General features: G+C 50.5%; 1 protein-coding gene across 1 annotated transcript in view; it reads right to left on the minus strand.

The window, feature by feature from the left end:
- The window catches only part of MBTPS1 (membrane bound transcription factor peptidase, site 1), a 52,368-nt gene extending 41,606 nt beyond the window's left edge, over window positions 1–10,762 (minus strand). The window contains exon 1 of the mRNA XM_042968384.1: window positions 10,639–10,762. The gene's annotated coding sequence lies outside the window, so the exon portion shown is untranslated. The remainder of the gene's footprint in view (window positions 1–10,638) is intronic.
- Window positions 10,763–12,735: the final 1,973 nt, after the last annotated feature.

Below are 12,735 nucleotides of genomic sequence, written 5' to 3' on the forward strand. Positions count from 1 at the left end.
ACAAAGAAATTAAAACCAAAGACCAGAACGGAAAGACCAAAGGAAAGCAACAGGGGACACCAAATAAGCCACACTCCACTTGGGAGTGAGCCCCAATTTTTATTAACACTTGACACTTGCAGTGATGAGATATCACAGAATACAATTACATGAAGCACATACCTCACTTAATTACAGTATTACTGGTCAAAGAAGACAGAGCTCATCGCTGGTACTAAGAGTTCTCAGGTTATATTAAATGAACTTATAGAGGAAAAGATTTAAATGGGTCTCTCATTCAATTAAGGCAAGTTTTTAAAAAAAAAAAACACAAGAAATCCCTTCACGTCTCCTGCCTCAAGCCAAACAATCTAAGACGTATTTGGACTACACATTACAAATATTAGCAAGCGATACTAGTGAGCAAACCTTAGACCTAACTGTGTCAGAGCCACTTGAATTAAACCTGATCCAAAATAATTCACCCACAAATACAGACAGCGACCTCATGCCATCTAGCCCACATCGAAGAGATGGCTGATGTTCTTGTACAAGTGAGGCAGGCGACTGACTTTAAAAGACAGAGAAATGGGAAGAAAAGGTTAGAGGGGTTTTAAACTTTAAAAACGCCTAAGGTAATAGGCTCTCTCCCAAACAGAAAAATTAAACTTTGTAGGTTCTGGAAAATGGGACACCGCAGTGTCCCTAAGCTGTTCTGCCTACGTTTGCTCATGACACCGTACAATTTCGTATCGTGCTCTCCAAGTGTCCGGTGTGGCCCCGCAGGGAGGCCGGAGGTGACCGCCAAGGGCTAAGCAAAGCGCGGGCCGCCACCGCAGGAGCGTGCACGCGCGGGGCCACGACACCGCACCGAGAGTCGTTCTGGGTCCGACGGGAGGCCTCTGCTGATGAGGTGGAGGGCAGCGGGCTCCGGCAGAGCCGGGGCCGGTAGGGCTGGAAGTCACGGAAACGGGAGCGGAGCGGGGCAGCCGGAACAAGCTACTACGTCACAGACCGGGAGCACCCGCAAGCTCCCCGCACGGGAGGGAGGCCCCGCGACACCAACCTGGAGACGCAAGGCCGGCGGGGGGCGGGCCCCGGGCCCGGAGCAGGCCGTGCAGCAGGCACCGGGAGGAAGGCGTGCGGAGGGAGAACGGAGCCCCGCGGGGCTGCCGGGCGGCTCGGCTCGGCTCAGCGGTCCAAGTCCCACACCGCACACGGCCGGACGGCCGGACGGCCGGGCTCCGAGCGGGCAGCAGGACCAGGGCAGCAAACAAAACCCAACTGAAACCCCGACCTCAGGGCGCTGACCCAGCGCGCGGGCGTGTGTGTGTGTGTGTGTGTGTGTGTGTGTGTGTGAGAGTGTGCGGGGGGGGGGGGGGGATACACGAGTAACACATGTGGTATCTAGCCAGTGACATCTACCTCTATTGTGAGAAGAGGAAAAAAGGGTGAAGGGGAACAGGATGGTGGGGATGGGAGCGCCGCGCCAGTCTCGCCAGTCTCGCCAGGCTGGGAAGGGGGCTCTGAGGAAGCTGGGGGCCAGGGGGGCGGAGCCCTGCAGGCAGTGGGGAAGCCAAGTGCAGAAGGCCCGGTTTGTGTGAGGAAAGCCCAGAGGCCAGAGTGGCCGGGGGGGGGGGGGGGGGGGGGGGGGGGGGGAGGAGGGTCAGGATAGGGGGCGGGACAGGTGACCGAAGGGGAGGCAGACAGGGAGGGCCTCGTGGCCGTGGCCGTGGCCTAAGGGAGGGAAGGCAGGATGTGACCAGAGGCTCCGGGCAGGGCAGGAGAGGCGAGGACGTGGAGCAGGTTACAGACGTGGAGATGGTGAGGCGGTCTGCTGACAACAGATGTGGGGGGCGCACACGAAAGGAGCCAAGGACGAACGGAGACCTTTCGCCCAAACACAGATGGCGTCTGCCCCTGACCGAGACGGAGGACGGGCAGGAAAAGCTGGCGGGGGCACGAGCGGGAACGGAGCTCTGAACTTGCGAAAATTAGGGTGAGCACCAGCAGTGGGGAAGCATGGCTCAGGGCAGAAGGGAAGAGGGAGGTCGAACACCCTAGGGGCGCCTGGTGTGGGGGGGGGGGGCAGGTTAAACGTCCGCCTCCTGATTTCAGCTCAGGTCATGAACTTGCGTTCATGGGTTTGAGCTCCGGACTGGGCTGTGTGCTGACAGCATTGAGTCTGCTCGAGGTTCTCTCTACCCCCTCTCTTTGCCCCTAACCTGTTCGCTCTCTCTCAAATAAACAAACATTTAAAAATAAATAAAAACAAAAATCCCCCAAAATCTGTGAAAAAGAATTTCCATGATGAAGGGTAGTGAAATGAGAAGAGATTGCTGGCTTAACAATTTAAAGGTCACTGATTCCTTCCACAAAAGGGCCACAGTAGTGAACAGCAGCCTGCTCCAGCCTCCAAACCCACCAGTGGCTGGAAGGAAGACACCCTCGAGCAGAAAAATCCCATGGAGATAATGGTAGGGTTGGAAATCATGGCAGGAGACCCCTCCCAGTTTTGTTTGGATATGGCTGACCTGCTTCTATTCTTTGAAGGTTTATTGTTTATTTATTTTGAGAGAGGTCAAGAGAGTGAGTAGGGGAGGGAAGACAGAATCCCAAGGAGGCTCCACACTGACAGCGCTGGGCCCAAGGTAGGGCTCGAAAGCACCAACCATTGAGATCATGACCTGAGCCAAAACCAAGAGTCGGACACTGAACTGACTGAGCCACCCAGGCACCTCTAATGGCTAGGTGCTAAGAAAACACTCCTTTCAAAGACCGATGGCCCATAAAAATTATGACACTGATACTGAAGTTTATGGTTTCCCAACCCTAGAATAAGAAGGCTTCAAAATATAAGTTTCATTGGAGGAAAACAAAAATGCCACTGGGGGTACAGAGGCTGGTGAACAATGGCATGGGGCATTGGGCCCTTGCCTATTCGTGTTAAAGATACCGGTCCCCAATGACTGCTCCACTAGGCCTTCGAAGGCACAGACTGCACCTTCCTCGTCTAAAACATCTACTCACCTGCGTCTACAATGGATCCCCCCACCTCCACCCCCCGCCTGTCACTACAGAGCGCAAACCTGGTGAGCATTTTCCCCAAGACAGGCTCACCATCTAGCGGCAAGCAGGTAAGTAGCAGTAAGCACAGAGCATGTAAATACAGACACAGACTATACACACACGAAAAGCAACCTGTGTTTTTAAGTTGACGAGTGTGCAGGAGAAGGGCAGAGAGGGAGAGAGAGAATCCCAAAGCAGGGCTCAAACCCACGAACCGTAAGCTCAGGACCTGAGCCAAAAGCAACAGACACTTTACTGAGCCACCCAGGTGCTCAAGAAGAAACTAACAAGAGTTCTGTCTTTGCTTTTCTCCTTCCCCTTTTGCATAACTGAGTTGAGGGCAAGAAGGTAGGTGCTGGTGGGAGAGCCATGGTGGCCTGGTGTGGGCTGAAGGAGTCTTGAGAGGGCGAGAAAGGTGTGTGGCAGACAGGCAGCTGGGGAGGAGAGTAGGAGCCTGAGAGGGGTGATGGCAGTGAAAGAGAAAACTGATTTGTTCAAATAAATACTTACAGATAACGGGAAGGAAGCAGCTTTCTTACTGCAGAGAAGGAAGTCACAGGTAGGAAAAAGGAAAAAACCTGCAAGATCCACGCAGGATCAGAATGAAGTAGGGAAGTACTGGGGTGAACTCAAGGTTCTCGATATACAGACAGATGTGGAAACAAATACGTACGTGTGTGTACATATATACATACGAACATGCGCATGTACATTTCCTAGCTCCGCCTACTGCAAGGACACGGAAGCAGTGATAGCCCAACAAGAGGAGCCCATCTAGTGCCCAGAACTGGTTTTCTAAAGGCCATTCTGTGCTACAAGAGACCAGGCTCCTTGGAGACAAGCTAGTTCCAGACTGGGCAGGTGAGTCCAGCCCATCTCGTGCCAGAAAGTGAGAAAGCACTCAAAGAATAATGGGAGTGTGAGGAACACAGAGGCCGGCATGGGACAATCTGCACGTCAAAATAAATAACGAAAATAACAGATCCTAACTCACTGAATAAAACACAAAAGTCCATGATGACATTTATAAATAAATTGAAAGTTGGAGGAACGAGACATTTACATAGTCCCAGAACGCCTGCCGACAAAAATCCTCATTTCCAAAGGGAAAAGGGGTAACTCCACAGAAGACCAGCTTCACCAAGTGAACCAGCGGTGGGACAGATGGAACCACATCCACACACTGCAAGAGGCTGGCATCACTTGAGGGGTTCCGGCCAAAGATGCACACCCCGAATCAGTTCAGGAGGAAACATCAGAATCCAAATCAAGGCACACTCTTCAAAATGAACTGGCCTGGAATTTTCAAAATTACCAAGGAGATGAAAGCCAAGGAATGGCGGAGACGCGGCTGCGGATGGAAGGGGACTCGAGAGACATGACCGGTAAGTGAACTCGAGGTTCTCCGCTGGGTCCCTCTGCTGTGGAGACATTACTGAACAACTGGCAAACCCGAACGGGGCCCGCCTGAAAGCAGATAGCAGGAGTGTAGCAAGACTAATTTCCTGATTTTGAAGGCTGTGCTCTGATTATGTAAGAAGGACTTTGCTTGCAGGAAATGCCCCATGAAGTATCAAAGGATAATGGGTATCAGGTCTGCAACTCACTTTCAAATAGTTCGCAGACCAAAAAAAAAAAAAAGTTTTGTGCTGTTGTTGGAACCTTTCTAGTAGGTTGAAACTGTTTCCAAAGTATGCAAAAAGAAGAAAAAAAAGTTTCATATTTAGCCTCAGCTTCTAGGAATGAATAAGAAGGACGGGAGTATTAACTTTTTAAAAGGGGGAAGGAACTTTAGTCTCTTTTATTACAGTCTGCTGCCCACCGTGTGCATAATCAGACTATATACCACGTCAAACAGACTCACATGCATCAACTGCTATACAGAATGACGTTCTCGCATCCCAACAGATGTGACTGAGCTAATCAAAGTGAAATTCAAACTATTTCTCATTCTAATGAATTGACAGAGGCCCTGAAAAGATTCAGGGTAGATTTGTTAAAACTGGTACCAGTGTTTACATAATTTACATTATAACAACCAAGTAACGTTTTGAAAACCAAAGCACAATTGACGGGGAATATCCTGTTAGTTTCAGGTGTCCATCACAGGGACTTGATATTTTTCCACATCCGAAATGATCCTCATAAGCCTACCTACCATCCGTCACCATATGAAGTTATTCCAAGGCAGGCTGCACCTTTTGCATCCCCAACGAGTTATAACTTAGTCCCCTTTCCCTATTTCATCTGCCCCTCCAACCCTTTTCCACTATGGTAACCAACACAGACAAAGAGACAAACATAGTCTGTCTCTATGTGTCTTGCGTGTCTGTAAAAATCAAGTAACATTTTGAGGACATAAATTGAGACACGCAGTATAAAACAGATCATGTTCAAGAATTCAACCCAATAAAATGAGGACTCTCATGTGTCGCTGGTGAATGTAAAAAAACTCCTGTTAACCTCTTAAAACTGTAATTTACCAATATGTATTAAAAGTCTTAAAAATGGAAGCAAAAACCTTCTCTAACAAACCCAGTGACACAACAAACACTACCACACACCAAGCACTCATCAGGAGGCAGGTGCTACTCTAGGCAATCTGCATTATTAACTCATTTCATCTTAACAACCTGTTACTGACCACCCCCACCCCCACCCACGGCTCATCACCCCGCCCGGTGCCACACAGCTGTGACTGGGAAAGCTGGGCTGGGAACTCGTGTGTTGGGCATGAGGCCATACCTGTAAGTGGTAGGTTACCCGGCTTTTCTAAAATCTCCCCTAGAAATTCATTCCATAGAAGTGTGAATCTGAAAGCATACAACGATTTATACCCAAAGATTATAACCGGGAACAATTAAAGACCGTCTAAAGGTGCAACAGACTAGCTAATTAATTAACTAACCAATACTATGGAACGCTGTGTAGCAATTTCAGATTATGTTCCTCTGGAAGGCTGGATAATGGTTCCCCAAAGATACCTACATCCTCCTCCCCAGAGCCTGTACATGTTACTTTATACGGCCACAGGGATCTTGCAGGTGTGATTAAACTAAGGCTCTCGAGATGGGGAGACTACCCTGGATTATCCAGGCGGGACAATGTAATCGCAAGAGGGAGGCAGGCCCACGGGGCTACTCCTCCACCAAGTAGCAGATGAGATATTGGAAGCGGAGGCTGAGGTAATCAGGGCACGGGGGCCAGGAGCCAAGGAATGCAGGTGCCCCTGGAAACCCAAAAAGGAAGGAAACAATCTTGCCCAGAGCCTCCAGAAGGAACGAAGCCCCGGTGACGCCCTGATGTCAGCCCAGGGAGACTGATTTTGGACTGCTGACCTCCAGAACCGTGAAAGAAGACATATGTGTGGTTTTAAACCACTAAGTTTGTAGAAATTTGTTAGAGCGGCCATAGGTCTTGGAAAGATTTCCCAAAGAATATGGGGAAACGTTCGTGCAAATATTAAGTGAAACACTTCATGGACAGGGTGATCCAAATCTTGACTTTTAAATAATTTATCTATATGCATAGGAAAAAAAGAATATGAAAAGGTGTCTACCCAGTCGGTTAACAGTGGTTCGTTCTACCCTTCAACGGTATCGTTACAGGGAGCTACTTTCTCAATTCTATTTATTTACATTTTTACAAAGAGTATGTGTTACGCTTTCATCATCAAACTATCAAACCGTCTAAAGTCAGTTTTATGGAAAAACAAATTTTCTGGCAAGACCGTGGCCTAAAGATTCAAAATAAATTAAAGATTGTGGTTTTCTTTAATAAATTGAAACATTTTATTTATTTTTAAGGACATGATCTCTATGCCCAACCCATGACCCTGAGATCAAGTCACACACTCCATCAAGTGAGCCAGCCAGGAACCCCAAAGATTTAGTTTTATTTATACAGACAGCAGAGCTTAAAAGGGACAGATTTCCTAGAAACCGTGTTAAAAAAAATCAGCCTGTGTCTACCTCCCAGCTTCAGGCCAAGCTTTTCACTCATTCATTCTGAACAGGCTTATCATGGGCAGTATCACCTACTCACTGGGCCTAGTTAGGGCTGTTACTGGACCCATGGCTTCCTGGATTTACTTTCTATGAATACTTCCCATACAAAGGTATGGCCTAAAAGATGGTATCTGCATAGTGATGGATTTTCCAGAATTATATGCCTGTAACACAAGCGTAATCAAAAAATATTTGACATCAAATACTAAGTGGAAAATTAACAGTTCAAATAACGTATGCCAGGAACAACATTTAAGGAGATTTGCATGAAAAACGAGTCAAAATAGACAAAATGCATTACCCAGGCAAACAACTGGTCTGACCAGCTCTGAGGTTCTTCTACTTTGCATTAGAAAAGAATGTCACCAAGATTACAATCGTGGTTATAAGCTAAAGCATATCTGAAATCATTTCTTTGCAAGTAAGAACGCAATTCAGGAGGGAGGAAAACTACCTACTTGTATCACCCGATGGTCCTCTGATTATGCAGATACACCAGCTTTTTAATGAGCCTTTACTGAAATAACTCTAGAGAAAACTGAACTGTGTTTAGGCCATGAAAGGGTAGCATTCAGTTCAATTAAACCCTGGCTATAAAAGTACCACTTTCGTAACTAATTGCGTACTTGGCTGTGCTGCCATTGTTTGATAGGCTAACATTTAAGCAATGCCAAACCACACTATCTTGAAATAAAGGTGTATTCTTCAGCCTGACTGAACCATTCCTTCTGGCACATTCTGTCCATTAGCACGCTTTGTTAAGGGGAGAAAACAAATAATTCAGCCCGAAGAGTCAACAGCACCAGAGTGAAGAGGCCCAGGTCTACACTGCCCTTTACTGCCTATTCCTTCACAGGTGCTGTGCCCGTCTCCTTACTCTCTTTCCCCTTCGGTCATTCACTATTGGCTTAGCTGCATGAGGCACCTCTGAACTCAGTACTCTCATGTTACTTGAAGCTCATTTCCTTAAGCAAAGACCACCTCAAGATAGTTAACAGATCTCCGCAGCACGTCATTAGGTCACAGGGAAGGGAAACTTGACCTGTCTCCTTTTACCACCTGTGTTAGGCAAGATGCTGAAAGAGACCAAAGTCCCCGCCACCCACCCAAATACCAAATGCAAAGTCTAGCTTCCCATCTTGTTTTTTTTTTTTTTTTTAATGTTTATTTATTTTTGAAGGAGAGAGAGACAGAGCATGAGCCAGTAAGGGGCAGGGAGAGAGGGAGACACAGAATCCGAAGCAGGCTCCAGGCTCCCAGCTGTCAGCACAGAGCCCAACGCGGGGCCTCAATTCATGAACCGTGAGATCGTGACCTAAGCCCAAGTCGGATGCTTCACCGACCGAGCCACCCAGGTGCCCCTAGCCTCCCATCCCTAATATTTCAAGTCACCAAGGATTGGAGTTGTCAAATTTTCCCAATAAAATATAAAGTAATATCTCCACTCTCTCCTCGCGCAAAGAGGCAGTCGTGAACCTCCCGCTAAAATCCCCGTTTAGGACGCTAATGGAAACCAGGTGCAGTATACCCAAACTTTCACCCTTTCCAGCTTTCACTACTCTGTTTGTGACAATTACAGTGGCTGCCGCACAGAAGAGGCAGTGGGCAGGGCAGAGCGATGGAATCACTCTGGAATCACACAACATGTGAATTTGAAGGGAAGGTTAAAAACTTCTTAGAAGAGCTTCAGCTTGATCCCATGGGGCCCCGGGTGCTTCAAAGGCTCTGCAAGCACCAAATTAGAGTTTCTCGTTTTTCACAGACACAACCAACTCTTGATTATAAGAGACGCGTGGGGAGGGCAGTGGAGAGACCTCATGGGCAGGAGTCCTAGCAAGGCCACTCCCGGACACAAAAGCCACATATAATCCCACCTCGATGTAGGAAATATTCAGGAGACGAGACTAGAGAGACAGAGAGCAGATTAGTGGTTGCCTGGGGCTGGAGTCAGAAATGGGCAGTGGCTGCAAATGGGCACCAGCGATCTTTCTGGGGTGATAGAAATGTTCTAAAAGTGGGCTGTGAGGGTACCTGGGTGGCTCAGTCGGTTAAGCATGTGACTTCGGCTCAGGTCATGATATGGTGCTTCGTGGGTTCATGTGGGGCTCTGTGCTGACAACTCAGAGCCTGGAGCCTGCTTTGGATTCTGCGTCTCCCTCTCTCTCTGCCCCGCCCCCACTGAGAGAGAGAGAGAGAGAGAGAGAGAGTGTGTGTGTGTGTGTGTGTGTGTGTGTCGAAAATAAACATTAAAAAAAAAATTTTTTTTTTTTTTTTTTAATGTTTATTTATTGTCGAGAGAGAGACAGAGCACGACCCGGGGGGAGGAGCAGAGAGAGAGAAGGAGACACAGAATCCGAAACAGGCTCCAGGCTCTGAGCTGTCAGCACAGAGCCCGATGCGGGGCTCAAACCCACAAACTGTGGGATCATGACCTGAGCCAAAGCCGGACTCTCAACCGACTGGGCCACCCAAGCACCCCATACACTAAAAAAAAATGTTTTAAGTGGGCCGTGGTAATGACTGCACAACTCTGTTTACTGGGGAAAACACTGAATAAGTACCCTTAAAATAGATAAATTCTATGGTATGTAAATTTTGCCTCTAAAAAACTCTGACATAAAGACATTTACATAAAATGTGTGCTGCTCATAAAAAAAGGTGGGAAGAATCCGCTCCTCGTTTTTATACAAATGCAAACTGAGAGCCCGCCGTTGGGAGCAGTGCTTACTAGCACAGCTAAGTAAGACCAGAGGGCCACAGGAAAATAAATCCTAAGGAGTTCAGCGCTGCGATCTCATGCCACTCTATCTCCCTCGGAAGTGTCGTCCAGAACCTAAAGTAAACGTAAATATTTAACCTAATTTGCACAGACACAATGGGCCGAGATTCCCAGAGGCTCTCACCAAAACAAGGGTAAACGTCTTAAGAAAAAAGGTATTGATCATCTAGAACAGTCTCAGGTAGCACCGACAGGACAGGGCAAGGCAAGACTGTAAGATCCCGCAGGTCTGGGAGGCAGGCCGGTCCTGAGAGTAGAACCCAAGAGTCACTCGGGCCCCCTTGCCCACGAGCTTCCTACAGTCCTGAAAATCGGGGTGTTCGGCGAGGTGTTCAGACTGGGACAGTGCAAAGAAGGGAGGTCGTCGAAAATGGGACAGCGGCCCCCCCTGCGCGAGCCGACCCACGACCGTGGGTGCGCTGGGAGGCCGAGGGAGGCCGGGCACACGGTTTCAGGCCGTCGAAGTTTGTTTCACAGAAAGAAAACTGGGGGGAGGGGGGGTGGCGAGCAAGCCAGCACCGCGCTTGAGCCCGCAGAGGGGACCGAGCAGGGCCACCAGCCGCAGCCCGCCGAGCACGCACGCGCTGTCCCGGGTGCGGGAAAACGCCCGCGCCCCTCGTCGCCCCGTCCGTCCGCCCGCGCCCCCCGCCCCGCGCCCCTCCCGGCGGGTCCAGGCGCGCAGCGAGGCCCCGGCCCCGGCCGCCGCCGGCGCAGACCCCCGCCCTCGAGGTCTCGGGCGCGCGGGAGGCCGCGCAAGTCGGGGAGGGGGCGTCGCTCCGGGCAGCTGGCCGCCTCCTAACCTACCTCCGACCGCCTCAAGCTCGGGTCCCGCGGGCCCGGGATAACGGCGCCTCCGCAGCGAACACGCCTCGCGTCTCCATTCGGGGCTGTTTACTCCCAACTCTCGCGAGACGGCGCGACCGGGGCGGGGAGAGCGACGCCTGGGAGCGCCAGCCCCACCGGCTGTGCGTCCCCTGCGTGCCCCGCGCGGGCCTGCGTGCGCGCTCTGGAAGCCGGGGGCCGCCGGGGGCCGCCGGGCCCGGGTCGGGAGAACGGACGCGGGTCTCGCGACACTTGCGGCCCGGGACGGGGCGGGAGGTGGGGGGCGTGGCCAGACTGCGAGGACCCGGCCGTGGCCGGGGGAGCGGACTCTCGGGGTGGCTGCTTGTGGGCCCTTGGGCCTTGGGGCCCGAAGGCGGCACCTCGGAGCCAGGGACCAGGGAGGATGACCCTGGCGGAACGGCTGGCACTTGACGCAAACGCCTGCGAGCTCCTACCCCTTCACCCTCCTCGCGGGGACTGACGGGGGCCGGAGCCGGAGCCAGGCTCGGGCGCCACCCCCAGGCACGCACTCTGCAAGCCTCCTTCGGTTTGCCCGACGCGACGGGCCCGGGGAGGCGGCCCGCCGGTGGCTCGGGGATCAACCCCCTGACGTGCGAAATCCCTGTCCCAACCCCGCCTGCCCGCTCCGGACTCCGCTCCTCGCCCCACTTCGCGGGGACCGCTTGACGCCCAGTGGTTTTCCTTGTTGGAAGAAACAGGATCAGTGCGCTAAACTCGGAAACGTTGGCCTCCCCGGAGATGCCCGCGTGGTTTAGATACTAGGATCACGAGCACCATGATAATGCTGAATGGCACCAACGTGACAAGAAAGCACAGAACTTCATAGTCCCTTTATCATTATTTAACCAAGCTGATTTAATACACTAGATTAATACACCATCACCAACTAGCCTTGGGATCTTGGGCAAGTTGTACCTCAGCCCTTTGTACCCCACCTTCCTTGCCCCAGAGAGGTATTTACACCTACCTTCCAGGATGAAGGTTAAAGGAAACACACAGGGCTGGACACACCCATGTTCAATAAACAATGATGACTGTCGCTAGACCCGCCCACACCTGATGAAGTTCTTCTCCCCATTCTGAGATTGCATCAATGTTAGCAACTTACAGAGAATTCTCGACTCTTGCATTCATAAATCCTCAAAGTGAAGCACTCCCATGCTGCCACCATGTAATGGTGGCACTTGATCTTAAACTTAAATGTGGGTGTGCCTGGTTCTTGATTTTGGATCAGGTCATGACCTCATGACCAGGAGATCCAGCCCGGCATCAGGCTCAGCACCAAGCGTGGGGCCTGCTTGGGATTCTCTCTCCCTCTCTGCCCCTCCCCCCACCCATGCATCTGCACACTCTCGAATTAAATAAACTGGAAACAAAAAACTTCAGTGCTCTTCGGTGGGGTGAATTTGTCTCAGCCAACGTTCTTTTTTAACAGGCCTTTAAGTCACTGTGCCACTGAACACACGACCCAACTAGGGGTAGGCTAGTGAACTGAAAACATCCTTGTCATGTGATGGTCAAGCCCCAAAGCAGGCAAGAGGACAATGCTGCCCGCTTCTGAGAACCCTACAAACTGAAGGGGGCCAGGGCTCAAGACAGGTGTTTTAGAAATCTACTAAGAAAGGATGAGAGCCCTAGGCTCCTTGTCTAGCCATTTCCCACCACTCCAGGTTCTAAAATAACTTCATGTTTTACGTGTAGGATAAAGAATTTGCAAATTCCATGGGAAGGTTAAATCTTTATTCAGACTAAATGCTATTTTAAAGAGTAACAGCCAAGCCAGTCCTGAGACAGAGACACAGACAGACTGGACTTGGTTTAGGAGGGCCCACGATATCAAGATTGAGGATACCACCTAACCCTCTGGTTCCCAAATGTGACAAGATTTTAAGTAACTGAGATTAAAACAGAACAAGACTCCTCAAAAGAACTGTCTATCCTGGGGCGCCTGGGTGGCTCAGTTGGTTGGGTGTCCGACTTTGGCTCAGGTCATGATCTCACGGTTCATGAATTCGAACCACCCCCCCCCCATCCAGCTCTGTGCTGACAGCTCAGAGC

The sequence above is a fragment of the Panthera tigris genome, chromosome E2, assembly GCF_018350195.1.
Source record: "Panthera tigris isolate Pti1 chromosome E2, P.tigris_Pti1_mat1.1, whole genome shotgun sequence".
Lineage (NCBI taxonomy): Eukaryota > Metazoa > Chordata > Mammalia > Carnivora > Felidae > Panthera > Panthera tigris.